The sequence below is a fragment of the Hypanus sabinus genome, chromosome 8, assembly GCF_030144855.1.
Source record: "Hypanus sabinus isolate sHypSab1 chromosome 8, sHypSab1.hap1, whole genome shotgun sequence".
NCBI lineage: Eukaryota > Metazoa > Chordata > Chondrichthyes > Myliobatiformes > Dasyatidae > Hypanus > Hypanus sabinus.
In genome coordinates this window covers 13072772-13097541 of record NC_082713.1, presented here as the reverse complement: position 1 = coordinate 13097541, position 24770 = coordinate 13072772, and positions in this window count along the sequence as shown.

Below are 24770 nucleotides of genomic sequence, written 5' to 3'. Positions count from 1 at the left end.
TATCTTCTCTGGAGAGCCATAAAAAACAGAAAAACCATGGATCCAGTTGAAAGAAAGAACATCAACTCTCCAGCCCCAGCATTAAAAAAAGAAGCAAAACTTGCATACCCCAAACCACCCCTCCCCGCTGCAGCAAGAAAAAAACAGCGACACTGACACCAAATCTCCAACACCCTCTTCCTCAGAAAAAAACAGTGACAATAGCATCAAGTTCTCAACCTCCTCCCTACTATACCACCAGCTTGTTGGATAGAGTCCACTTTAAGTGCTGGTCTCAATTTTCACTTAAGATTCAATTGATTCTTTAGCACTGGTTCCATTGATTCAAGGTGACTTACACCAGAAAACAAAGTGAAGTCAAAAGAACGAAGCTGATCTGATATAGGCCTCCACTTTCCTGCCACTTCTCATTAACTTTGCCTCCCATCTACAATACTATCTTTCTATCTTTCTCAGCTTTGAATTGTTCCATTGTTCCATCTCCCTTGCTTTCTGGAGTAAATAATTACAGAGATTCACTATGGTACCTTGTCCTTAATGAACAACTCCAAATCTGTCACCACTGATGATGATGATATTGACTCAGGCCTGAGAGGCCAACGTCGAGCATTTTCGTGCCTTACAAGGCGCGGAACAAAAGACTGTATGGCGCGCCGCACATTTCACAGTATTTTTCTTTATTTTATGAGATGGAGTTGCGAACTCAACGCTCAACCCGGCACGGATGGAAAATGAACTCGCGAATGGCCCGACTGGATTCGAACTGGGGAACCTCCGTTTTGGAGTCCGGCGCTGATGTCACTGTGCCACCAGCCAATCTTAAGGGGACCCATGGGGGGAACTGTATTTTCAACAAGAGTTTGGACCAAGTTGGATATTTTTTTCTAGAGCGGTGCAGGCTGAGGGGAGATCTGATAGAGATTTATAAGATGATGAGATTCATAGATAGAATAGACAGACATTATCTTTTTCCCAGGATTGAAATGTCTAATACCCAAGGGCAAAGGTTCATTTAATAGTCAAAGTATGCATGTTTAATACATCTCTGATATTTGTCTTCTCCAAATAACAATGAAATAGAGAAAGACTATGGGTGTTGATGAAAGAAAAGACATTAACTACCCCCAACCGGTGTGAAAAAGAAAAGAAATGAAACTCGCAGACCGCAAATTACCCCCCTCATCCTCAGCAAAAAAATTAAGAGCCAGAATAACAATCAACAACCCCCTACACATAAACCCTGACCCTCCCACTCGCAGAAGAGAACAATGACAGTAACATCCCATCTTACTCATAAAAAATTAACAGATTACTACCCACCAATCGTCCATAAGAAAGAAAACACTGAAAAACTGAAGGAAACCAATATAAAGTACAGTCCAATAATCAGATAAATCTCAGAACATGGGAAACATCTTTTCTTCTGCATATGAGGAGATCAGCCACACAAACTAAGTCCTTCCATAAAGAGTATTCGCCAACCAAGGTCCAAACGCACCAATCTGGCTGCTGACCGTCTCTGTTGGGAGCTATTGTAGATTCACCTTGATGCTTCAATCTTCCTCAGTACTTCGAGATGGAGTCAGTCATGACCCCACACCTCATCTCTGGTCTTTTCCACAGGTCAGGTTGTGTCCTTGGACCTTCTCTCGGCACCTCTCCTCCCCCCATCCCACTGTCTCTGATATCAGCGAGGCAGCACAGCAATGGATCCCTCGATTGAAGTTCAAAACGTACGTTAACAGGCTCCAACAGTTTCTGTAGCACAAACAAGATAAACAGACAAGCAGAAGGTGAAGAAAAAGTGAAATAATTGGAATTGTTTGCTATCTGAAGATGTCGCCCAAGGAATCATTGTTGACTGATATCATCTTGACTGGGTTTCTTATGATCATTGAGCCATTTCTTATGGTCATACAGTCATTGGTATGCATTTAAAGTGAGAGGGGGTAATTTCAAGGAAGCTGTGAAGGGCAAGTTTTTTTACACAGAGACTGATGGGTGCCTGGAATGTACTGCCTGGGATGGAGATAGACACAGATATATTAGAGACTTTTAACAACTGTTCAGATAGCCAAATGAATGTGAGGAAAATGGAAGGATATCCTTTTAAATCGAAGCAAGAGGCGGAGAGGGAAGAGGTAAAAAAAAGCTTGGAGAGAAGCCGTTTATTCTTAACTGATCGGGGCAAAGAGGCTAGACTGCGCAGGCGTGTGACGTAGCGTGCCAAAGGTTTAAGAGAAAGACCGCCATATACAGTGGCCATCGTCGGAGTGGACTGAGGCAGAGTGGGTCGGCTTTGGCTCAATCAGGCTTTGGTGAGAACAGGCAGAGGCGAGGTTGAACGGGGCACAACTGCACAAGTGCGTGAAAGTCAGCCTGTGAGATCAGTGAGGGAATTTAAAAAGCGAGCAGAGGCTGAGGACGAGCTTCACTCCAGGTGAGGTAAGGCCGGGTAAGCTCCTTTAATTAATCTAATTAGATTAGGAGTAGGTAATGAAGGCATCAGTTAGGGCAGTCGAGTGCTCCGTTTGCAGTATGTGGGAAGTCAGAGCAAGCACAGCTGTCCCTGATGACTACACCTGCAAAAGGTGCATCCAGTTGCAGCTCCTGACAAACTGTGTTAAGGAACTGGAGCTGGAGCTGGATGAACTTCGGATCATTCGGGAGGCAGAGGCAGAGGCAGAAATAGACAGGAGTTACAGGGAGATAGTCTCCCCTAAGAGTCAGGAGACAGGTAGCTGGGTGACTGTCAGGAGAGGGAAGGGGAATAGACAGGAAGAGCAGAGCACCCCTGTGGCCATTCCCATCAACAATAAGTATACTGTTTTGGATACTGTTGTTGGGGATGACCTACCTGGGACAAGTTGCAGTGGTTGCATCTCTGACACCGAGACTGGACCCTCAGCTCAGAAGGGAAGGAGGGAAAAGAGGAGAGCAGTAGTGATAGGGGATTCAATAGTTAGGGGGGCAGATAGGAGGTTCTGTGGAAGAGATCGAGAATCCCGGGTGACCTGTTGCCTCTCTGGTGCCAGGGTCCACGATATCTCGGATTGAGTTCTCAGTATTCTCAAGAGGGAGGAGGTCCTGAAAGGTAAGTTTAGGGAGATAGGCACCAAGTTAAAGGACAGGACCTCCAGGATAGCAATCTCAGGATTGCTACCAGTGCCACATGCAGGTGGGTTTAGAAATAGTAAGATAATGCAGATCAACATGTGGCTGAAGACATGGTGCAAGAGGGAGGGTGAGCAGCCGGATGTCGTGGTCCATGTAGGGACCAATGAGGTGGGTAGGAAGAGTGAGGAGGTCCTGAAAGGTAAGTTTAGGGAGATAGGCACCAAGTTAAAGGACAGGACCTCCAGGATAGCAGTCTCGGGATTGCTACCAGTGCCACATGCAGGTGGGTTTAGAAATAGTAAGATAATGCAGATCAACATGTGGCTGAAGACATGGTGCAAGAGGGAGGGCTTCAGATTTATAGATAATTGTGCAGTTTTCCAGGGAAGGTGGGACCTTTTCTGGCAGGATGGTTTATATCTGAACTGGAGGGGGACAAATTCAGTTTCAGATTCAGATTCAGATTCAAATTCAGTTTATTGTCATTTAGAAACCACAAATGCAATGCAGTTAAAAAATGAGACAATGTTCCTCCAGAATGTTATCACAAAAACGCATGACAAAACAGACTACACCAGAAAATCCACATAACGTTTGGCAATCCCCAATCCAGAGTCCGGAGAGGCTGCTGCGTATTAATATCGCACTACCGTCTAGCGCGTTCCCTGGAAAGGAGCTCCAATCCCACCAAACAAGACCAAAAACTAAAGCTACAAGACTTGCACAAAACCACACAGTTACAACAGTGTAAACAATAGCATAATTGATAAAAAAAACAGACCATGGGCACAATAAAAATAGTCGAAAGATGCCAAAAGACTATTAGTTCGAAAGAAACCACCACACAGTTTCCAGAAGCCCCCAGGGTCCCAACAGACTCGTCCTCTCACACAGCTGGCAGATGGGAATACCCCCGCTATGGACTTCCATGGCGCCACCCGACTCAGCCTCGCAGACACGGCACACAGCGAAAGCTCAGTTGAACCCAGCCTTGCAGACACAGCACACACCGAAAGCTCTATCGAACTCAGCCTCACAGACACAGCACAGAGCAAAAGCTCCATCGAACCCAGCCTCGCAGACACAGCACACAGCGAAAGCTCTGTCGAACCCAGCCTCGCAGACACAGCACACAGTGAAAGCGACCTGATTGCAGTGGACCGTCTCTTGCGGAATCTTGCAGGTAGGTTTGCTAGAGAGGCTCCAGTGGATTTAAACTAGATACGAGGGGGGAGGGGAACCAAAGTGTAGGAACAGATGTATGGGAGAAGGAAGAAAAAGAAGACAGTAAAGGTGTTTGTACTGTTAGAGATAAACGGAGAGGAAGAAGTGGAGAATTTCATTAATGCATTTATTTTAATGCTAGGAGCATTGTAAGAAAAGTGGATGAGCTTAGAGCATGGATTGATACCTGGGAATATGATGTTGTAGCTATTAGTGAAACATAGTTGTAGGAGGGGTGTGATTGGCAACTAAATGTTCCTGGATTTCATTGCTTCAGGTGTGATAGAATCGGAGGGACAAGAGGGGGAGGTGTTGTGTTGCTTGTCAGAGAAAATATTACAGTGGTGCTCTGGCAAGGTAGATTAGAGGGCTCGTCTAGGGAGGCTATTTGGGTGGAATTGAGGAATGGGAAAGGTGTAGTTACACTTATAGGGGTGTATTATAGACCACCTAATGGGGACCGAGAATTGGAGGAGCAAATTTGCAAGGAGATAGCAGATATTTGTAGTAAGCACAGGGTTGTGATTGTGGGAGGTTTTAATTTTCCGCACATAGACCGGGACGCCCACTCTGTAAAAGGGCTGGATGGTTCGGAGTTTATAAAATATGTGCAGGATAGTTTTTTTGCAGCAATACATAAAGGTACTGACTAGAGAAGGGGCAGTGTTGGATCTTCTGTTAGGGAATGAAATAGGTCAGGTGATGGAGGTATGTGTTGGGGAGCACTTCGGGTACAGTGATCACAATGCCATTAGTTTCAATATAATTATGGGGAAGGATAGGACTGGACCTAGGGTTGAGATTTTTGATTGGTGAAAGGCTAACTTTGAGGAAATGTGAAAGGATTTAGAAGGAGTGGATTGGGACAATCTGTTTTATGGGAAGGATGTAACAGTGAAATGGAGGTCATTTAAATTTTGAGGGTACAGAATCTTTATGTCCCTGTTAGGTTGAAAGGAAAGGTTAAAAGTTTGAGAGAGCCATGATTTTCAAGGGATATTGGAAACTTGGTTAGGAAAAAGAGAGATATCTACAATAAATATAGACAGCATGGAGTAAATGAAGTGCTTGAGGAATATAAAGAATGTAAGAAGAATCTTAAGAAAGAAATTAGAAAAGCTAAAAAAAGATACGAGGTTGCTTTGGCAAGTAAGGTGAAAATAAATCCAAAGGGTTTCTACAGTTATATTAATTGCAAAAGGATAGTGAGGGATAAAATTGGTCCCTTAGTGAATCAGAGTGGACAACTATGTGTGGAGCCGAAATAGATGGGGGAGATTTTGAACAATTTCTTTTCTTTGGTATTCACTAAGGAGAAGGATATTGAATTGTGTAAGGTAAGGGAAACAAGTAGGGAAATTATGGAAACTATGACGATTAAAGAGGAGGAAGTACTGGCGCTTTTTAAGATTATAAGAGTGGATAAATCTCCGGAACCTGACAGGATTTTCCTAGGACCTTAAGGGAAGTTAGTGTAGAAATAGCAGGGCTCTGACAGAAATATTTCAAATGTCATTAGAAACGGGGATGGTGCCGGAGGATTGGCGTATTGCTCATGCTGTTCCGTTGTTTAAAAACGGTCCTAAGAGTAAATCTAGCAATTATAGACCTGTCAGTTTGACGTCAGTGGTGGGTAAATTAATGGAAAGTATTCTTAGAGATGATATATATAGTTATCTGGATAGACAGGGTCTGATTAGGAACAGTCAACATGGATTTGTGCGTGGAAGGTCATGTTTGACAAATCTTATTGAATTTTTTTGAAGAGGTTACAAGGAAATTTGATGAGGGTAAAGCAGTGGATGTTGTCTATATGGACCAGTAAGGCCTTTGACAAGGTTCTGCATGGAAGGTTAGTTAGCAAGGTTCAATCGTTAGGTATTAATATTGAAGTAGCAAATTGGATTCAACAGTGGCTCGATGGGAGATGTCAGAGAGTAGTGGTGGATAACTGTTTGTCAGGTTGGAGGCCGGTGACTAGTGGTGTTCCTCAGGAATCTGTACTGGGTCCAATGTTGTTTGTCATATACATTAATGATCTGGATGATGGGGTAGTGAATTGGATTAGTAAGTATGAAGATAATACTAAGGTAGGTGGCGTTGTGGATAATGAAGTAGGTTTTCGGAGCTTGCAGAGAGATTTAGGCCAGTTAGAAGAATGGGCTGAAAGATGGCAGAAGGAGTTTAATGCTGATAAGTGTGAGGTGCTACATTTTGTTAGGAATAATCCAAATAGGACATGCATGGTAAATGGTAGGGCATTGAAGAATGCAGTAGGATAGAGTGATCTAGGAATAATGGTGCATAGTTCCCTGAAGGTGGAATCTCATGTGGATAGGGTGATGAAGAAAACTTTTGGTATGCTGGCCTTTATAAATCAGAGCATTGAGTAAAGGAGTTGGATTTGTAATGTTAAAATTATGCAAGGCATTGGTGAGGCTGAATTTGGAGTATTGTGTACAGTTCTGGTCACCGAATTATAGGAAAGAATTCAACAAAATAGAGAGAGTGCAGAGAAGATTTCATAGAATGTTACCTGGGTTTCAGCACCTAAGTTACAAGGAAAGGTTGAATAAGTTAGGTCTTTATTCTTTGGACCGTAGAAGATTGAGGAGGGACTTGATAGAGGTATTTAAAATAATGAGAGGGATAGATTGAGTTGATGTGGATAGGCTTTTTCCATTGACAGTAGGAGAGATTCAAACAAGAGGACATGATTTGAGAGTTAGGGGCAAAAGTTTAAGGGTAACACAAGGGGGAATTTCTTTACTCAGAGAATGGTAACTGTGTGGAATGAGCTTCCAGTCGAAGTGGTAGAGGCAGGTTCGGTATTGTCATTTAAAGTAAAATTGGATAGGTATATGGACAGGAAAGGAATGGAGGGTTATGGACTGAGTGTGGGTCTCTGGGACTAGGTGAGAGTAAGCATTCAGCATGGACTAGAAGGGTCGAGATGGCCTGTTTCCATGCTGTAATTGTTATATGGTTATATGGTTATATGATATGGACATTGTGTATGCAGAAGAGATTAATTTAGTTAGCTGTTTGATGAGTAATTTAATTGGCTTGTCACATCATTGTGGGCTGAAGGGTCTGTTCCTCTGTTGTACTGTTCTATTTTCTATGTGAAACAAAAAATCTTCCTCAATCTAAAATACATTCAATGAATTAATCGGTATTGCTTGAAAGACCCAGCAGGTTAGGCAGCATCTGGAGAGAAGGAAACACAGTCAACCTTTCTGTTTGTATATAGTTTCTCTGAACCTTCTTAGCAAGAGATGAGGTTGCTCTGGTTTTACGAGTCTGGAGTTCAATAGGGATCTCAGAAGCCCATTATCTGTGACTCCAGTGGATGCCCTGAGTCCTTTCCTGGGGTTGGCGGACTGTCTGTGTGGGTGTGTGGGAGGGAAGAAGAGGGCTTGTTCTGCTGTTGTTTTGGATTGCCTTGTCATTCTGTCGAGTATTGTGAGCATGCTAAGCTGACAGCAGAATGTGTGGCGACAGTTATGGGTTGTTCCCCAACACATCCTTAGGTTGTGCAGGTTGTTAATGCAAACAACACTCGTCACTGTATATTTTGATGTCCATGTGATAAATAAATGAATCTGAATCCAAATCTGAATTGACTCTTTCAGTCCAAATGTAGGGTCTTGGAGAGCAAGGTTGACTGCCCATTTCAAAGATTCAAAGTTCATTCATTATCAAAGTATGTATGCAGTATACAGCCGTGAGATTCATCTTCCCACAGAGAGTCAGGAAACAAAGAAGGCCATAGAACCCATTCAAAGAAAAACATCAATTGCAGAAACAGCAAGAAATGAGTGCAAAACACAGGCATATAAAACATCAAAACACTAAATCATTGACAAAGTCCAGGAATGTTCAGTTCAATCTAGCACTGCATTGTTCATTGGCGGCAGGCTGTAGAGCTAATCTGCCCTGATCAAAGTCACCCTGATAATTTCCTTCTACACATCGAAGTTAAATGTTCGAAGTAATGCGTGCATTTCCCTCAGGTGCTCTGGTTTCCTCCCACAGCCCAAAGACATACCGGTTGGTAGGTTAATTGGTCAGTGTAAATTGTCTCAGATTAGAATCTGAATCAGATTCAATATCTGATGGAATAATTTGTTAACTTCATGGCAGTAGTGCAATGAAATACATGATAAATAAATATATAGAAAAATTGATTTACATTATACATATGTCTATTAAATAATTATGTTAAAATAAGTAGTGCAAAAATAACAGAAATAAAAAAGTAGTGAGTTAATGCTTATAGGCTCAATGACCATTTAGAAATTAGGCTCAGTTTAAATCCGGGGATTGCTGCGTGGCTCAGCTCGAAGGGCTGGAAGGGCCTATTCCACGCTGTTTCTCAATAAATAAATAAAATTGAGTTTCGCCAGCATCCTATTTCCTGCTGCAGATCCCATCATCTGCAATTTCTTGCATCTCTGAAAATGAATCTCAATCTGGCATCAATTTTGTTTTTGTCCTTGTCTGAAATTTGAACGAATTGAAGGAGCATCCCAGTGCAAACACTTCATGTTATCCAAGTATTTAAAATTAATTTAAGTCACAGAATTCCATAGAAAAACAATCATTCTTCATCTGTGGCCAGATGTTTGACTTACATGTAACCATAAGGAGCAGTGATCCTTGCCTGCATACGCTCTGTCATAGATCTTACCAATCTCCAGCTCCTTTTAATTGACATGCACAATTCTCTTTGCACAGCACTCATAATAAGATAAGGAAAAGTAATTTGCATAGAAATGAGCTAATGAATACAATGCATATTCAATTTATGTCAAAGGACTTTTTTTTGCTTGGGTTTAAATGTTTTAGGGGGGACATTAATATTGAAACACTTCTGACAGACTTGACAGTGAGCTGTAACCTCACACTGAAATTAAGCATTTTGAAAAGAAAGAGCTTATTTTAATATTTTCTGTGCTCACAGTAATGTCACATTCATAGCCTAATACATACCTGTGAGTGTGTAATACCATTAAAAACAATGGATCTCTAAACTGGCAATGAATCCCTAAATTGATCATTGTGATATCCTCTTCAGGCACCTTGTACTCTTTAAGTTGACTGCTAGCCCTCGGGAATGTAAAAAAATTGCAATTTATCAGCAATTAAATGTGTCATTGAAAGGGTATATTATTCCAATATCAGTGTAATTTATTTTTTGTACCTTGGTCTGTCACTGATGGTCAGGTGCTTTCATCAGCTAACGTTGGCGATAAATCTATGTAATATTAAAAACATTTTTAATGTGTGTGGTTTAAGGAAACTCCATTAAATTTTATTGTCTTAAATAATCTCACTATTTTATTTCAATTGGACTATATTAAACCTGCACTGCATTGATTGTACATAACATAAGAACAAAAGTAGCTTTAAATTCCTGGGTGTCACTATCTCAGAGGACCTGTCCTGGACCCATCATATAAATATTATTGCAAAAAAGCACGACAGCGCCTCTACTTCCTCAGGAGTCTGTGGAGGTTTGGCATGTCATCGAAAACCTTGGCAAACTTCTATAGATGTGTGGTGGAAAGTGTGCTGACTGGCTGCACTATGGCCTGGTATGGGAACACCAAGGCCTTTGAGTGGAAAATCTGACAAAAAGTAGTGGATTCAGTCCAGTACATCATGGGTAAAACCCACCCAACCGTCGAGCACATCTCTATGAAAAGTTGCCATAAAAAAGATGTATCCATCATCAAAAATCCTCACCTCCCAGTCCATGCTCTTTTCTCACTACTGGCGTCAGGCAGAAGGTACAGGTGCCTCAGGACTCACACCACCAGGCTCAAGAACAGTTACCGCCCTTCAGCCATCAGGCTCTTGAACAAAAGGAGATGATTGCACTCATTTGAGGACTCTGTTATATCGTTATTTTATGCTTGTTATTTATTGCTATTTATTTATATCTGTATTTGCGTGGTTTATTTACGGTTAACAGTCCCTGAAGCTTACAGTTTATAGTTACTGTTCCATAAATATGTGAAGTATGCCCACAGAAAAAGAATCTCAGGGTTCTATGTGATGATATGTATGTACTCTGATAATGAATTTTATTTTGAACTTGGAAAACAGGATAACTACACTCATTTATTGAGATGGCCCTCAACTAATGATCTTATTTTTAAGGACTTTTTATCTTCTTATTTTATGCTCTCATTATTTATTGCTATTTACTTACACTTGCATTTACAGAGTTTGTTGTCTTCTATGTTCTTGCTATAGACAATAGACAATAGACAGTAGGTGCAGGAGTAGGCCATTCGGCCCTTCTAGCCAGCACCTCCATTCACTGTGATCATGGCTGATCATAGACAATCAGTACCCCGTTCCTGCCCTCTCCCCATATCCCTTGACCCCGCTATCTATCAGAGCTCTATCTAACTTTCTCTGGAAAGCATCCAGAGACTTGCCTCCACTGCCTTCTGGGGCAGAGCATTCCACATATCCACCACTCTCTGGGTGAAAAAGTTTTTCCACATCACTGTTCTAAATGGCCTACCCCTTATTCTTAAACTGTGACCTCTAGTTCTGGACTCACCCATCAGCGGGAACATACTTCCTGCCTCCAGCGTGTTTCAATTAGATCCCCTCTCATCCTTCTAAATTCCAGTGTATACAAGCCCAGTCGCTCCAATCTTTCAACATATGACAGTCCCGCCATTCCGGGAATTAACCTTGTGAACCTACACTGCACTCCCTCAATCGCAAGAATGTCCTTCCTCAAATTTGGAGACCAAAATTGCACATAATACTCCAGGTGGAGTCTCACCAAGGCCCTGTCCAGCTGCAGAAGGACCTCTTTACTCCTATACTCGATTCCTCTTGTTATAAAGGCCAGCAGGCCATTAGCTTTCTTCACTGCCTGCTGTACCTGCATGCTTGCTTTCATTGTACTGATGTACAAGAACACCTAGATCTCGTTGTACTTCCCCTTTTCCTAACTTGACTCCATTTAGATAGTAATCTGCCTTCCTGTTCTTGCCACCAAAGTGGATAACCTCACATTTATCCACATTAAACTGCATCTGCCATACATTCACCCACTCACCTAGCCTGTTCAAGTCACCTTGCATTCTCATAACATCCTCCTGACATTTCACACTGCCACCCAGCTTTGTATCATCGGCAAATTTGCTAATGTTACTTTTAATCCCTTCATCGAAATCATTAATATATACTGTAAACAGCTGTGGTCCTAGTACCGAAACTTGCAGTACCCCACCAGTCACAGCCTGCCATTCCCAAAGGGACCCGTTAATCGCTACTCTTTGTTTCCTGTCAGCCAGCCAATTTTCAATCCATGTCAGTACTCTGCCCCCAATACCATGTCCCCTAATTTTGCCCACTAATCTCCTATGTGGGACTTTATCAAAGGCTTTCTGAAAGTCCAGGTACACTACATCCACTGGCTGTCCCTTGTCCATTTTCATAGTTACATCCTCAAAAAACTCCAGAAGATTAGTCAAGCATGATTTTCCCTTTGTAAATCCATGCTGACACGGACTGATCCTTCTACTGCTATCCAAATGTGTTGTAATTTCCTCTTTTATAATTGACTCCAGCATCTTTCCCACCACTGACGTCAGGCTATAATTCCCTGTTTTCTCTCTCCCTCCTTTCTTGAAAAGTGGGACAACATTAGCCACCCTCCACTCTGCAGGAACTGATCCTGAATCTATAGAACATTGGAAAATGATTACCAATGCATCCACAATTTCTCAAGCCACTTCCTTAAGTAGCCTGGAATGCGGACCATCAGGTCCCAGGGACTTATCAGCCTTCAGACCCAACAGTCTATCCAACACTGTTTCTTGCCTAATATAAATTTCCTTCAGTTCATCCATTACCCTAGTTCCTTTGGCCACTATTACATCTGGGAGATTGTTTGTGTCTTCCCTAGTGAAGACAGATCCAAAGTACCTGTTCAGCTCATCTGTCATTTCCTTGTTCCCCATAATAAATTCACCCGTTTCTGTCTTCAATGGCCCAATTTTGGTCTTAACTTTTTTTTTCTTTTCACATACCTAAAGAAGCTTTTACTATCCTCCTTTATATTCTTGGCTAGTTTACCTTCATAACTCATTTTTTATCCGCCTATTGCCTCTTTTGTTATCTTCTGTTGCTCTTCTGTTATCTTCTGTTCTGTTGAAGTGGTAGTGCACGTCGGCTCAAATGACATCGGGAAGAAGAGGAAGGACATTCTGCAGCGGGACTTCAGAGAACTCCGAAGAAAGCTGAAAAGCAGGACTTCCAGGGTGGTTATCTCTGGTTTGCTTCCAGTTCCTCGTGCTGGAGAGGGCAGGAACAGGGAGATAATGGATCTGAATGTGTGGCTGAGGAACTGGTGCAGGAAGCAAGGATTTACATTCTTGGACCACTGGGGTATGTTTTGGGGTAAGGATAAATTGTACAAAAGGGACGGGTTGCACCTTAATAGGCGGGGGGACCAGCATTCTGACAGACAGGTTTGCCACTGCAACACGGATGTGTTTAAACTAAGTAGTGGGTGTGAGGGGATGAACTGGAAATATAAAGATCGAGTTAAGGGGAAAGTGAAAATAAGTTAAAAAGGACAACAGAATCAATGGAGTAGAAAGCTCAAGATGAGATCATACAGTATGGCCAAGTGAAATAGGAATTGATATGAAAGGTGAGGGGAGTAACGAATTAAAAGTATTATATATGAATGCACAAAGTATAAGGAATAAAGCTTGAGGCTCAGTTGGAAATTGGCAAGTACGATGTTGTGGGAATAACAGAGACATGGCTACAAGCAGACAAGGCCTGGGAAATGAATATTCAAGGATATACATTTTATCGAAAGGACAGACTGACGGGCAGAGGGGGTGAGGTGGCCCTGTTGGTGAGGAATGATATTCAGTCCCTTGCGAGGAGGGACATAGAATCAGGAGATGTAGCGTCAGTATGGATAGAACTGAGAAATTCTAAGGGTAGGAAGACCCTAATGGGAGTTATCTACAGGCCCCCAAACAGTAGTCTGGATGTAGGATGTAAGTTGAATGAAGAGTTAAAATTGGCATGTTGCAAAGGTAATGATACAGTTGTCGTGGGGGATTTCAACATGCAGGTAGACTGGGAGAATCAGGATGGTACTGGACCCCAAGAAAGAGTTTGTGGAGTGCCTCCGAGATGTATTCTTAGAACAGCTTGTACTGGAGCCTATCAGGGAGAAGGCAATTGTAGATTTAGTGTTGTGCAATGAACCGGATTTGATCAGGGACCTTGAGGTAAAGGAACCATTAGGAGGTAGTGACCTACAATTTGAGAAGAAGGGAAAATCGGATGTGTCAGTATTACAGTTGAACAAAGGGAACTATGGAGCTATGAGGGAGGAGCTGGCCATAGTTCAATGGAACAATACCCTAGCAGGGAAGACAATGGAACAACAATGGCAGGTATTTCTGGGAATAATGCAGAAGGTGCAGGATCAGTTCATTCCAAGGAGGAAGAAAGATCCTAAGGGGAGTAAGGGGTGGCCGTGGCTGATGAATAAAAGAAGGATAACATAGCAAAGATAAGCGGGATGCGGCGTAATCTCCTCCCTCAGCCTCCTCGCCGAAGACTTCTCACACCAGGCACTTTCCTCGACCAGGCCGCTTCCTATTTGCTCTTTCCTTGACCCTATTTACAGTTAGTGCTCTATAGATTTGCTGGGAATGCCCACAGGAAAAAGAATCTCAGGGTTGTATGTGGTGATACGTATGCACACTATTAATTAATTTTACCTTTGAACTTTTAACGCAGACTTTCTCTTGCATTTCACTGTTCTGAGAAGGAAATAGAATTGTGGACATATAAATGCACTTTGTTGCAATGACCTCCAAGAGGACCACAACCTTGTAGGAGGGTCCGGAGGCTTGCATGCCTCAATGACTCAGAGAACAATGTGGCTGGAGTCAGGGCCTTGTGCTTTGGCTATTGGTAGGGTCACCCATGCCAAACAGGTCAAAGGGTAGAGGCCAGACTAAGAATGGTCCACTGGTCCTCCAGGTTTAGGGGTTCACCTCAGGGCTAATAACTCTGACTGGTCAAAAAAATTGTTATGAAAACAGCAATGAAGAATTCTATATCTGTATGCAATGGAACGGACAGACAGAGATAGAGACCATTATTGCCCTAAAGGCCAGCAGCATGATGGGCAACATGTAAGTAAATAAATTGCACTGAACCCATGGTACACTTGTGGCTACAATTTTCATGCACTTCCAAAATTCAGTTCTATTGAAGTCACTGAGATGGTATTTTAGAGACAGGGTATAAAGAGGTAAATGACAATTTGCTCAAAAAGATGACACATTGCTGTGCTACAAAATGAAACTGCCTTTTAATCCAGATTAGATTTGATTAGCAAAATTAGATTAGCTTTATCTGTCACATATATATTGGAACATTGAAACAGACAGTGAAATGTGTCGTTGGCATCAAATCAATCAGTGGGGGGAGACCACAAGTGTTGCTATGCTTCTGGCATCAAAATAGCATGCCCACCATTTACTAATCCTCATCTAACATTTGAGCAAAGGAACTGGATGAATAATTGAAGTGGAAAATATATGGGGCTCCAGAATCGAATTCTGATTCAGATTTACTTATCACGCGTACGTCGACACGTAGAGTGAAATGTGCCATTTGTGTCAAATCAAATCAGCAAGGACTTTGCTGGGGGATCCCGCAAGTTCCACCACAATTCCAGTGCCAACATAACATGCCCACAATTTACTAACCCTACCCTGTATGTCTATGGAAACTGGAGCACCTGGAGAAATTCCTCATGGTCATGGGGAAAATCGTTCAAACTCCTTAGAGATAATGGCAGGAACCGAACCCTGATTAGTGATGGCTGTAAATCAATTGCACTAATATGATTTGCTGCCTTGCCCACGCATTGTACCAGTCCAGGATCTTTGGAACAATAGAATGAGAGAGAGGAGGTCACAGTGAACATGATGGCAGAATAGGATAAGATTGCTGTGAGTCAGCATTAACACAATGGGCCAAATGGCCTCTTTCTGTTTTAACATATTAATCGGCCAAACAGTAGTCTTGTAACGGCAGTATAGGAGCTGTCCTGGAGCCTGATGGTACATGCTTTCAGACTTTTGTATCTTCTGCCCACTGTGGGGGAAGCAAGTGAGAATGGCCACGGTGGGTTTGTTCTTTGTTTTCTGAGGGAGTGAGAAATGGAGGCTGCCCATGGAAGGAAGTCTGCTCTCCGTGATGTACGAAGCTGAGCTCACAACTCTGTGCAGCTTCATGCACTCATGGACAGAGCAGTTGCTTAGACAAGCTATGATGCATCCAGATCCAGATCGGATGTGTTCTACGTTGCACTGAAAAAGGAAGGTGAGAATCAAGGGAGACATGCCAAATCTCTTTGGCTTCCTGAGGAAGTAGTAGAGGGGTGGTAGGGAGGAGATACGTCTCTACCAAAGGAGGTGTAAGGTACTCCTTCCCTCCTCTAGTCGGCAGGGCACCCTTGGGCAAGATATAGCACTTACTGATTCCCCCCTGCCCCCCACTGATCAGGGTCAAAAGAAGCCATGGGAGCAGGTTGTGGATGGTCGTATGAGCAGCTGGTGCACATCACAAGTCCTGGTTATGTGACCACTGACACCAGGCAGACAATCTCTGAAGAGTATTGATAATAGCTGGGGTCAACCATCTTGTAAAGACAGTGTTTAGAAGAAGGCAATGGCAAATGACTTCTGCAGAAAAAAAAATTGCCAAGAACAATCATGGCTATGAGACCATGATCGCCCATGTCATACAACAGGTCACATAATGATGATGATGAGGAATTAGAGGCCCTCATTACCTCCGTTGGCAGTGGCGCCTATCCAGTTGGACCAGGATGGGCTAATGCTGATGTTCTTTCTGAAGAGCTTGATGCTTTCAAATTTTTTTGGGGGTAAACTCCACAAAAATTGGTATAGAGATGAGAAGAAACCTGTGCCTTTTACATTGCATTTTGCAATGAAGAATCAACTTGTTGGAAAGTCAGTGGTTAATTTATATACAAGATTCAAGGAACGGCAATGTGATAATGATCATCAAAAAGTTCAAAATCAAAGGTGGGTTTATTGTTAAGTGCACAAGTACATTTAGTAACATTCACAATTTAGACGTAAATTGGATAGAAATTATACACTATTTTTTCAAGAAAGAACACAATTAGAACAAATCGGATAGTCAATTTTAGTGCAAAATGATCACATTGTATTGACTGGTGTTGTGGAGGCACATGGCATGGACTAGATGGGCTGAAGGGCCTTTTTCTGTGCAGTAGTGTTATATGATTCTGAGGTAGAACATGCGAGCAATATGAAGCAACAAGCAAAGGAGCTTGAGGAACTCAAAGGTAGCAACTATGGAGGGAAATGGACAGTTGATAAAACATTGACTGTGAATTTCCCCCCATAGATGCTGCCTAACCTGCTGAGTTCCTCTAGCTCCTTCTTGTGATCATTGTGCTCTCCTCCAATCCCAGCTCCTCCCTGCTCCGTTGCCAACTATGCCTTCAGCTACGTAATGCTTCAGCTTAGCCACCCTGACCATAAAGCCCACCACCTCTTCATTTGACATGTCCCATTAAACCAGAGATTCTGATTATACTGGAAGTCTAGAGGAAAACAGACAGAATGCTTGAGGAACTCAAGAAATCAGGTAGCGTCTATGAAGCAGATTAAATAGTTGATGTTTTGGGCTGAGAAATGTCTGCTCTTGGCCTGACACATCCACTGTCTATTCTCCTTTGCAGGTGCTGCCTGACTTGTGAGATTTTCCCTCATTAGAACCATAGAACCATAGAGCACTACAGCACAGTACAGGCCCTTCAGCCCTCCATGTTGTGGTGACCCATATAATCCTTAAAAAAAACGTACTAAACCCACACTACCTCATAACTTTCCATTTTTCTTTCATCCATGTGCCTGTCCAAGAGGGTCCTAAATACCCCTAATGTTTTAGCCTCCACCACCATCCCTGGCAAGTCATTCCAGGCACTCACAACCCTCTGTGTAAAAAACTTACCCCTGATGTCTCCCCTAAACTTCCCTCCCTTAATTTTGTATATATGCCCTCTGGTGTTTGCTATTGGTGCCCTGAGAAACAGGTACTGACTATCCACCCTATCTACACCTCTCATAATCTTGTAGACCTCTATCAAGTCCCCTTTCATTCTTTTACCCTCCAAAGAGAAAAGGCCCAGCTCTGCTAACCTTGCTTCATATGACTTGTTCTCCAAACCAGGCAAGATCCTGGTAAATCATCTCTGCACCCTCTGCATAGCTTCCACATCCTTACTATTATGAGGTGACCAGAATTGAACATAATACTCTAAGTCTGTGTGTGTGTTCCATTAAACTTAGCATTTTGGCAAGCGCACGGTCTCCAGCAAACATGCCTCATTCTGTGGTTTGCTGTCAAAACTTCTCGTCATCAGGTAGCCGCACAATCCAGGCTGTGCTCTACCCTCACTGACAAGGAGGTGCAGGAGCCTTAGGTCCCACATCACCAGGTTCAGGAACAGTTATTAGCCCTCAGACATCAGGCTCCTGAAACTGTGTGGATAACTTCACTCACCTCAACTCTGAACTAATTCCACAACTCATGGATTCATTTTCAAGGACTCTGCAAATCATGTTCCCAATATTAATTATTTGACTATTTATTTATTGTTATTACTGTTATGATTATCTATCAACACTCAAGAAGCTTGACACCATCCAGTACAAGACAGCCCTCTTGATTGGTACCCATTCCACAAGCATCCAATCCCTCCACTATCGATGAACAATTGCATCAGTGTGTACTATCTACAAGTTGGACAGCAATAACACACCAAAGTTCCTAAGGAGCACCTTCCAGACCCATGACCATGACCATCTAGAAGGACGAGAACAGCAGATACCTGGGAACACAACCACTCGGAAATCCCCCTCCAAGTCACTCACCATCCTGACTTGGAAACATATCACTGTTCTTTAATTGTCATGGACTTCCCTCCCTAACAGCACTGTGGGTGTACCTACAGCTCAGGGACTGCAGCGATTCAAGAAGGCAGCTCATTACCTCCTTCTCCAGGGCAACTAGGGATGGGCAATAAATGCTGGCTTAGCATGAATAAATAAAAAAGATTATTATTTGTTCTTTTTTGTATTTGTGCAGTTTGCCTTCTTTTGCACAGTGATTGCCAGTCCCCGTGTGTAGTTTTTCATTGATTATGTTGTATTTCTTTGTTCTATTATGAATGCCCACAAGACAGTGAATCTCAGGGTAGTATATGGTGACATATATGTACTTTGAATGTAAATTTATTTTGAACTTTGAACTTTTGAATACTGCTTGGTGATACTTTACTCCATTTCAAACATGCTACAAATGCAAGGAACCGCACAAGGGTCCCCAGTTCTCTGTGATCACAGTCACTGGCTTCAAATAAGATTTCAACCAACATTGCTCACTGATACACAAACAATTCAGGCAAGTGAGTGATCGGCAGTGCTGAGACCTTTCCAGCTAGTCAGGGCTCCACTGCTCACGCTAGTCAACTGTCTGAAAGCTACATGTCTACTTAACCCCCTGCACTTTGAGATAACAAGCTTGGCATGCAGTTATTCAGCACAACATATGCTGTTACAAGAGCTCTGAAGGCCAGAATAATTGATTAGATTAAGTGGGATATGTTGGATTTGATTTTTCTAATGCATTACCGGTTATGTTGTCAGTGGAATATCTCACTGAAACATTTCGAATATTAAAAGATCTAGATTAAGTGGATGTGGAGAGGATAATTCCTATGGTGGGTGGGGGGGGGGGGACAGTATCTAGATCAGAGGACACAGCCTCAAAATAGAAGGGTATCCCTTCAGAAAAGAGATGAGGAGGAATTTCTTGAGTCAGAGCATGGTGAATCTGTGGAATTCATGGCCACAGATGGCTGTGGAGGCCAAGTCATTGGGTATATTTAAAGTGGAAGTTGATAAGCTCTTGATTAATAAAGGTGTCAAAGGTTACGTGGAGAAGGTAAGGCGAATGTCTGAGATGGACAATAAATCAGCCATTATGGAATATGGAGCAGACTCGATGGGCCAAATGGCTTAATTTTTCCCCTATGTCTTTTGACCTTATGATATCCTGATGGGGTATGATGTTACTTCAACTGCCCAGTATTTTTTGGAATGATTAAAATGTACAGCATAGAATATGTGTGCCTATAAATCACATTTAACACTGGAAGCTTCCCAAGGCATTTCACAGGTTTGTTATTAGGTAACATAGGATATTGAGACACGTTTCGAGAAATGAGGTCAAAAGATAAGAAGCTAGGTTAAAGAAAATTTTGTCTTGAGTGGGAGATGAGTTGTTAAAGAGAGGAATTGCAAAGAATGCAGGGGGTGTGGGTGAGTCTGGAGGAGAACACATCCTAACATCCTGGAGGACTGTAAACACAGTGATTCTGCAGTTGCTGGAAATCTAAGGCAACACACACAAAATGTTAGAGAAACTCAGATGGTCAGGCAGCATCTGCAAAGGGGAATTAACAGTCGATGTGTCGGGCTGAGAGCCTTCATTAGGACAGAAGGGAAGGAGGATTGTAAGCCTGGAAGGAATTATTGCAATAGAGAGAGAGGGAGATGGATCTAGAGAAGTACTCAATCCAAGAACACTGACTTAATGTCTGACTGGTTTGCAGAACAAATTGGCAGTTAGATCATGTAAAAAAACCATTGGCTGCTAACATTACACAAAACATTTCTGCATTCACAGTGCCAAGTGAAGAAAGACCATAAAACATAGAAACAGAATTAGGCCATTCAGCCCATTAAGTGTGCTCCACCATTCCATCATTACTGATTTATTACCCTTCTCAACCCCATTCTACTGCCTTCTCCCTGTAACCTTTGATGCCCTTACAGATGATTCACGACTCATCAAAATTTAGAAGAGTATTCTTAAAAATAAAGACAATAAAAGATGGCAGCATGGAATCACGGCAGTTAGTGTAACACCATTACAGGGCCAGCAATATAGGTTCATTTCTGTTGTCAATAAGAAGTTTGTACATTCTCCCCTTGACCACTTGGGTTTCCTCCAGGTGCTCCGATTGCCTTCCACATTCCAAAGGCATTGGGGTTAGGGTTAGTGGGTTGTGGGCATGCTTTGTTAGTGCCAGAACAGCAGCAATATTTGCAGGCCGCCTCTACTATACACCCTTGGACAGTATTTGTTGTTGACACAAATAATGAATTCTGGGCACTGGGTAAGTGCAATTACCAAGCAAACACAACAGCGCCCCTACTTCCTTCAGAGTTTGTGGAGACATCTAAAACTTTGACAAACTTTTGTAGATGTACAGTAGACAGAATATTGACAGGCTGCATCACACCCTGGTATGGAAACACCAATGCTCTTGAATGGAAAGTTCTATAAAAAGTAGTGGATATATGCCATGGTCCATCATGGGGAAAGCCTTTCCAACCATTAAGCACATCTACATGAAACACTGATGCAGAAAAGCAGCATTGGTCATCTTCAATCCCCAACACCCAGAACATGCTTTCTTCTCACTGCTGCCATCTGGAAGAAGGTACAGAAGCCTCATGACTCACACCACTAGGTTCAGGAACTGTTATTATCCACCCCACCAACCATCAGGCTCCTGAACCAAAGGGGATAATGTCACTCAACATCACTGTTCCCACAACCAATTGACTCACTTTCAAGGAATCTTCATCTCATATTCTTGATATTTATTTCCTACTTATTTATTTATTATGATAATTTCTTCTTTTTATATTTGCACAGTTTGTTGTTCTCTGCACTCTGGCTGAGCGTCCTAGTTGAGCAGTCTTTTATTGACTCTATTATGGCTATTATTCTATGGATTTATTGAGCATGACTACAAGAAAATGAAACTCAGGATTGTTTATGGTGACATATATGTACTTTGATAATAAATTTACTTTGAATTTCGCTATATGTTTTGATGTACATGTGACAAATAAAACTAATTTTAAAAATATATCTTTTGATATTTGCTTCATCTTTTAAAGTAAAGGCTGCCTACAAGAAACCTACAAGACAGTTTAATTCACTGAAAGTTAATGAACACATCTCAGCATTTGCCCAGTTTTGAAAATGCCACACTCGGTGACATGCCCTCTTCTCGTTACTGCCATCAGGATGGAGGTACAGCAGACTGATGATCCACACTCAACGATTCACAAACAGTTTCTTCCCCTCTTCTATCAGATTTTGGGATTGTCTATGAGCCCATGACCACTACCTCATTATTCTTTTTTTCCACATTATTTATTTATTTTTGTGATTAAGAGATTTTTTATGTCTTTGCATTGTACCGTTGCCACAGGACAACAAATTTCACATCATTTTCAGTGATAATAAATGTGATAATACCCATCACCCAAGACATACCCTCTTCTCATTACTACTATCAGGGAGGAGGTACAGAAGCCAGAAGGTACACACTCAATGATTCAGTAATAGCCTCTTCAAAATGCCATAAGATTTCTGAATGGACATTGAACCCATGAACACTACTTAACTACATATTTAATTATATATATATATATATAGTAATCTGCATTTTTTATTATTATGTATTGCAATGTACTGCTGCTACATAACATCAAATTTCACAGTAGTGTAGTGGTTAGCACAGAGCTTTACAGTACAGGTGACCCACGTACAATTCCTGTCACTGCCTGTAAGGAGGTTGTATGTTCTCCCCGTGACAGCTTGGTTTCCTGTGGGTGCTCTGGTTTCCTCCTACAGTCCAAAGACGTAACGGTTTGTTGGTTAATCTGTCATTGTACATTGTCCTGTGATTAGGCTCAGAATAAATCAGGGGATTACTGGGCGGTGTAGCTTAAAGGGCTGTAAGTTCCTATTCTGTGCTGTATTTCAATAGATAAATGAATAAATAAATTTCTCAACATACGCCGGTGATATTAAACCTGATTCTGATTCTGATTTTAAACTTGAGTTTAGTCATTGCATGCCTTGCAGACGATAGCATGCTAAAGGGGAAAGGGTGGTGGTGGTATCCATGGACAGATATTTATGATTAAATCAGATCTGTTTGTTCAGAAGGAAGGAATACGTCTTGCGGTCAGTCGATCAGTAATGTTAGATGGCTATTGATGGGGGCAGAAGTAATTAGGAAAAGTTCCATGTAGCAAGAATTGTTGTCTAATGCATTTGATCCAGATTTGAGATCAATAATCAACCTTCTATTAATAAACTGCAGACATTCTATAGACATTGCTGGAACAATTATGTAGATCAGTAGAAGAGTAAGAAGAAACAGATAATGAGTTGTATTATTTAAAAAGGAGTTTCACATTTTCTCCTGAAACCTACTTCAGCAAATTAAAAAGCAAATTGCTTTACAACATGGTCAAGATCGGGTTAAGAGTTACAAGAGCTTGCATCCCAACCTGAACTCTAGAACTGATGTGATAACCTCCAGTAGTTTAAGACTATAAGACATATTAGGCCATTCAGCCAATCAAATCTGCTCCGTCATTTCATCATGGCTGATTTATCATACCTCTCAACCTCATACTCCTGATTTCTCTCTGAAACCTTTGATGCCTTGACTAACCAAGAACCTATTAACCTCTACTTTAAAAATACCCAACGATTTGGCTTCCACAGCCACCTATAACAATGAATTCCACAAATTCACCAGCTTCTGGCTAAAGAAACTCCTCTTCATTTCTGTTCTAATTGGACATCCCTCTATACTGAGTCTCTATTCTGAATTTGAGGCTTAAGGTGTCTAATGTGATGAGCACAGAGTTTGCTGTGATATGTTTTGAGTTTGTTTAAGCATCTGTAAGTTATGAATCATGTCAGGCACATTTATATCATTTGTGAGTTCTCATGTTTATGATTCTCTTCTATGTTACATGATGATCAAGGGCTCCTCAATGTCCATCAAATGTAGGAAGAGGTAGCTTCCATTGTCCATATCCTAAAACACACTCACAAGGAGTCTGTGAGATCGGGAGATTTGGTACGTCACCAAAGACGCTAGCAAATTTCCACAGATGTACTGGTTGCATCACTGCCTGGTACGGAGGCTCCAATGCACAGGATCAAAAGAGGCTGCAGATGGAGGTAGACTCTGCCAGCTTGATAATAAGCTCTAGCCTCCCCTCCATTCAGGACATGTTTAAAAGACGATGCCTCAAGAAGGGAACATCCATCATTAATAAGGACCTCAACCAACCAGCACATGCCTTCTTCTCATTACGATAATCAGAGAGGAGGTATAGGAGCCTTAAGACCTACACAATATGTTTTAGAAACAGCTTGTTCCCCTCTGACATCAGATATCTTAATGGTCCATGGACACTATCTTGCTATTCCTCTTTTACACCATGTATTATTGCAACTTACAGCAACTTTTTATGTCTTACACAAGCTGTTAAAAAGCAACAGATTTCATGAAATACAATCAGTGACCACTTTATTAGGTACACCTGTACACCTGCTTGTTAATGCAAATATCTAATCAGCCAATCTAGTGGCATCAACTCAATGCATAAAAACATGCAGTCATGATCAAGAGGCTCAGTTGTTGTTCACACCAAACAACAGAACGGGAAAGAAATGTGATCTAAGTGACTTTGACCGTGGAAAAATTGTCGGTGTCAGACGGGACGGTTTCAGTATCTCACAAACTGCTGATCTCCTGGGATTGTCATGCAGAAGTTCACAGAGCGAAAAAAATTTCAACATCCAGTGAGTGACAATTCTGTAGGCAAAACGCTTTGTTAATGAGAGAGGTCAGATGAGAATGGCCAGACTCATTCAAGCTGATAGGAAGGCAGCAGTAACCCAAATAACCACATGTTACAACAGTGGTGTGCAGAAGAGCATCTCTGAATCTACAACACATCGAACCTTGAAGTGGATGGGATACAGCAACAGAAGTAGAGGAGGTACCTAATAAAGTGACCATATCACATTGTAATTTATATGTCTTTTACTGCACTGCTGCCAGGAAACAGCGAATTTCAAGACATATGTCAGTGATAATAAACCTGATTCTGATTCTGATTCGCAATGCAGTTTCCTCTCCCTGCATCACATTTCTGCAGTACTTCAAGGGTTAATGTTTTCTTGTTACTATAATGTGTTGGCATACTTGGCTTCCTATTTTAAAATAAATCAGTGTAACAGCTGCATTAAAATACCACAAAACATTTCTCCCTTAATGAGAATAGTACCAGAGGAAATTAAATCTCTTAATTTGCAAAAATAAAATACTTACCATTAATGGTAGATAAAGGGTGTGCCAACCCTAATAAAATGCTGTTTAGCATTTCAAATTC